The 5133-nt window shown below is 46.6% G+C and overlaps 1 non-coding gene across 1 annotated transcript; it reads left to right on the forward strand.

Moving 5' to 3' along the window:
- Positions 1-2770: 2770 nt before the first annotated feature.
- On the forward strand, positions 2771-2908 carry LOC114813557. The gene has a single exon (XR_003761274.1). It is a non-coding gene; the product is annotated as a small nucleolar RNA SNORA7 (small nucleolar RNA).
- Positions 2909-5133: the final 2225 nt, after the last annotated feature.

Genomic DNA, 5133 nt, shown 5'->3' on the forward strand with positions numbered 1-5133 from the left:
TTTACAGGTGAGGGCACTGAGGCCCAGAGAAGTGAGAAGTAAAGTGACTTGTTTAAGGTCACACAGCAGACAAGTGGCGGAGTCAGGATTAGAACCCATGACCTTCTGACTCCCAGGCCCATGCTCTATCCACTATGTTGCTTCTGTTCATTATTTCGTACCCTCCCAAGCACTTAGTTCAGTGCTGTGCATACAGTAAGTGCTCAATAAATACGATTGAACCAACAAATGAATTGTGAGAATTGTAACTGTGGCAATTGCTAAGAGCTGATTGTGTACCAAGTACTGTACTAAACACTGGAGTAGATATGAGACAATCAGTCCAGACACAGACCCTATTCTACATGGGGCCCACAGTCTAAGAGGGAGGGAGAACCGGTATTTTTAATCCTCGTTTTACAGCGGAGGAAACTGAAGCACAGAGAAGTGAAGTGACTTGCCCAAGGTTACCCAGCAGGCAAGTTGTGGACTTGGGGTTAGAACCAGGTCTTCTGACTCCCCAGGCCGTGCTCTTTCAACCAGTTCAGACTCCGGTCTATATTTGGGCAGAGCTAAGTTGGTCCTCTAGACTGTAAACCTGTTAAGAGCAGGGAATGTGTTTGCTAATTCTGTTATAATGAACTCTCTGAAGCACTTAGTACAGTGCTCTGCACATAGTAAGCCCTCAATAAATACCACTGATTGATGAAGAGAGATGGTTTTTTTGCCACCTCATTCTGGGACTGGGTCTCAGAACCCACAGATTTTCTCACCATCCGGGGGCAACAACTAAGAGGCACAAATGCTCTTCTGTCCATTTTGGCCTGAAGTCTGTAGTGTCTCAGATTTCCAGCTGAGCCCGGGGCAGGGAGACCAAGGTGGGAAGTCAGTCAGTCAGTCAGTCAGTCAATCAGTCAGTCAGTCAGTCAATCAATCGTATTGGTTGAATGCTTACTTAGGTCATTGGTTCGAATCCCGGCTCTGCCACTAGTCAGCTGTGTGACTGTGGGCAAGTCACTTAACTTCTCTGGGCCTCAGTGACCTCATCTGTAAAATGGGGATGAAGACTGTGAGCCTCATGTGGGACAACCTGATTACCCTGTATCTCCCCCAGCGCTTAGAACAGTGCTCTGCACATAGTAAGTGCTTAACAAATACCAACATTATTAATCCAAGCATTTGGGAGGAGAATCACTTCTACCCCGTTCCCTGGGAAGCCAGGGCCCAGCCAGACAGCACCAGCCCAAACCCCCTCCAGACTGGTTCGTCGGCCCTGGGCCAGCTTCTCCTCTGCCTGCACAGCCAAGCCAAATCATTCAAGTTCAAAGGTCACCCTGAACTAATTCTCCCCTTCATCTGCTGTCTGAAAGCATCCAGTTCTCCCTTCATCTGCTGTCAGAAAGCTCCTGCACCCCAAGACTGCCCAGGTGAATTACGGCCACCATCCTTGACTTTAAGAAAAGAGCCCTCAGAAGGTATGGGAGTCATCCAGGAGACTAGAGAGGCAGTGTGGACTAGTGGATAGAGTACGGGCCTGGGAGTCAGAAGGACCTGGCTTCTAATTCCAGATCTGCCACTTGTGTGCTGTGACCTTGGATAAGTCACTTCACTTCTCTGGGCCTCAGTTACCTCATCTAGAAAATGAGGATTAGGACTGTGAGCCCCATATAGGATAGGTACTGTGTCCAACCTGATTTGCCTGCAATTACCTCAGCGCTTAGTACAGTGCCTGGCCCATAGTAAGTGCTAACAAATACCATTAAAAAAACCACAAAAATAATGTCAGCCGGGCCACTAGCTGAGGTTTGAAAGAGTCCCCTAACAGCCAACCCCTCCTATAAGATAGTGGGTGTCCCCGCAAGTCACAGTATATAAACCAGTCAGTCAATTGTATTTATTGAGCGCTCACTGTGTGCAGAGCACTGTACCAAGCACATGGGAGAGATGCACAGGCACCTCTCTTTGTACAGGAAAGAGGTAAGGAGTATACATGTGGTCGCAGAAATATAATTCCACTATAATAAGCCCGTGAATGGGCAGGGACTGTATCGGTTGCCGATTTGTACATTCCAAGCTCTTAGTACAGTGTTCTGCACATAGTAAGCGCTCAGTAAATACTACTGAATGAATAGCATCTTAACAGCAATCAAATCTAATTGTAGTGAATACAAAATAACAGTGTCATCAGACATGCAGCCCATTCCCTGTTGGCAGGCAGATTATGCAGATGATACCTCCTCCAGAAGCAGGAAGTTCAACCACTCCCTGTTGATTGACATGTAAGCATCTGACTTTCCCCCAGGTAAGTTTTGGAATGTTTGCAGCTGAGCTGGTAGTTTGAACCAGGCAATCATTAAGAAGGTGAGCCTGCAGAGCTGACACCACAGGACCCCGTCAGAGATCAAAGCACCGACTTGCAGCCAAGTAAGCGCTGCATCATTATCCTGGAACTCTCCCGATGACCCTGACCCAGTGTTTGCCAACGGAAGCCAGAGTCAGGACACCCCACAAGCACTGCCCCGGTATGGTTGAAGAGGGCAGAGGGTTCCACTCAACACAGCAAGGAGGGAGAACCCTTAAGGGACGTGACGGCCCTGCAGAGACTTTCTAAACTCACCTTCCACTCTCAAAGTCCTGAAGCCAGGGAAGACTAGCCATGGGAAGTTATGGCCTTTGCTCCAAATCCTGAAAAAGGCTCCATCCTAATCAAAGCAGCTTGATCTAGTGGAAAGTGCACACGCTTTGCAAGTGTCAAAGGACAAGGGTTTTAATCCCCACTCTGCCACGTGTCCCCTTCTCAGGATCGCAACTGGAGAGTTTCCAGTATTCTACCAGTCTCGGTTTTGGGAGGAAGAGTCAAGCAGAGGCATACTCATTCCATTCCTAGCTTGGGCAGTGGCTAATAAGTGGAAGGCCATCCGCTTCAAGTCAAAACTCACCTGTGCTGGGCAGCAGCAGCACGGGAAAGAGTCGAGGGCAGAGACTCAAGTTTACTGCCAGGAAGGAGAAAATAGTAAACCACTTTTGTATTTCTGCCAAGGAAACCCTATGGATACACTACCAAAACAATTGCAGATGGAGGTAGGGTGTTCTGGGAGAGATGAGTGCATGGAGTCGCTATAGGTCGGAGATGACTCCGCAGGATAAGACTGTCACATGTCTGTTGTGTGACCCTGGCTAAGTCACTTAACTTCTCTGTGCCTTAGTTACTTCATCTGTAAAATAATAATAATGATGGCATTTGTTAAGTGCTTCCTATATGCAAAGCACTGTTCTAAGTGCTGGGGAGGATACAAGGTGATTAGGTTATCCCACATGGGGCTTAATGCCCATGGTACAGATGAGGTCACTGAGGCATAGAGAATTTAAGTGACTTGCCCAAAGTCACACAGCTGACAAGCGGCAGAGCCGGGATTTGAACCCATGACCTCTGACTCCCCAGCCCGCGCTCTTTCCAATGAGCCACGGGGGGATTAAGACTGTGAACCCCATGTGAAACAGGGACTGTGTCCAACCCACCTATTTTGTAGCCACCCCAGCACTTAGCATGTAGTAAGCACTTAACAAATACCACAATTATAATTATAATAATAATAATTATTATTATTAAAACAATGAAGACATTCCTAGTCAATCAACAGTACAGTGCTCTGCACACAGTAAGTGCTCAATAAATACAATTGAATGAATAGTATTTCCTGAATTGTTATTCTGGGTAGAGTACTGTACAAAACACTTGGGAGTGAACTAGAAAGTAGACAATACAGTAAGTAAAGTAGATTCCTCCCCTCGAGGAACTTTCAGTCTCGCAGGGGTGACAGATATAAAAATAAATTACAGATAGGAGGAAGCAATTGAGTTCTAAGTTCTGTATATATGTGCAACAGGGGCAAGTGGGAGAATCCAAAGTTCTTAAGGTAACACTGAAAGCTGAAGAAGCACTGGGAGAAACACCAGAAAGGGAAGCAATGTAGCCTTAGTGGAAAGAGCATAGACCTGGGAGTCAGAGGACCCGGGTTCTAATCCCAGCTCTGTCCTTGCCTGCTCAGGTAGGCCTTGGGTAGGTCAATTCACTTCTCTGTGCCTCAGTTTCCACATGGGTAAAATGGGGATTCAATATCTGTTCCACCCTTTCCTTCTTAGACTGTGAGTCTCATGAGGGACAGGGACCGTGTCTGACCTGATTAACTTGTATCTTCCCCAACTCTTGGCACATAGTAAGATCTTAACAGATGTAACATGAACCTCAAATGACACAGAAGGCAAATGGCAGAGCTGGGGCTGGGATCCAGGTCCTCTGTCCCCCCCAGGCCTGGGCTGTTTCCACTGGGCCATACTGCTTCCACTGTATTAAGCCTTTGGGAGAGTACAATGCAATAGAGTTGGTAAACACAATTCCTGACCTCAAGGAGATTACAATCTAGCCAGGAAGACAGACATTAAAATAAATTATGAGCAGGGGAAGTAGTGGAATGTAAGACTAAGAACGTGTTTTGTGAGGCTGAGAGCGGGGTGAATATCAAAATGTTTAAGCGGACAGACTTCCTCTTAAGGGCATAATTGATTCAAAAGCGAGGGTGACCAGAGAGGGGAAATTAGAGATTAGGCAGGGAAAGCTTGGGGATTTGATTTTAGTAGGGTTTTGAAGGTGGGGAGAGTGGTGGTCTGTTGGATTTTTTTGTGGTACTTGTTAAGCACTTACTATATGCCAGGCACTATACCAAGTCCTGAGGTAAATTCAAGATAATCAAGTTGGACACAGTCCTTTTCCCACATGGGGCTCACAGTGTATATCAGAGGGAGTATGAGTTAATCTCCATTTTACAAATGAGGTAACTGAAGCACAGAGAAGTGAAGTGACTTGCCCAAGGCCTCACAGCAGACAAGTGGTGGAGCAGACAAGATTAGAACCCAGGACCTCTGACTCCCTTGTCTTGTCATGCTGTCAAATCATCTCTGATCCATAGCGACTCCATGGACACTTCTCTTCCAGAACACCTCAGCTCCCTCGGCAATCGTTCTAGTAGTGTATCCATAGAGTTTTCTTGGTAAAAATACAGAAGTGGTTTACCAATATCTTCTTCCACTCAATAAACTTGAGTTTCTGCTCTCGATTCTCTCCCATGCTGCTGCTGCCCAAAACCGTGAGTTTTG

Source organism: Ornithorhynchus anatinus, chromosome 7 (assembly GCF_004115215.2).
Source record: "Ornithorhynchus anatinus isolate Pmale09 chromosome 7, mOrnAna1.pri.v4, whole genome shotgun sequence".
Classification (NCBI taxonomy): domain Eukaryota; kingdom Metazoa; phylum Chordata; class Mammalia; order Monotremata; family Ornithorhynchidae; genus Ornithorhynchus; species Ornithorhynchus anatinus.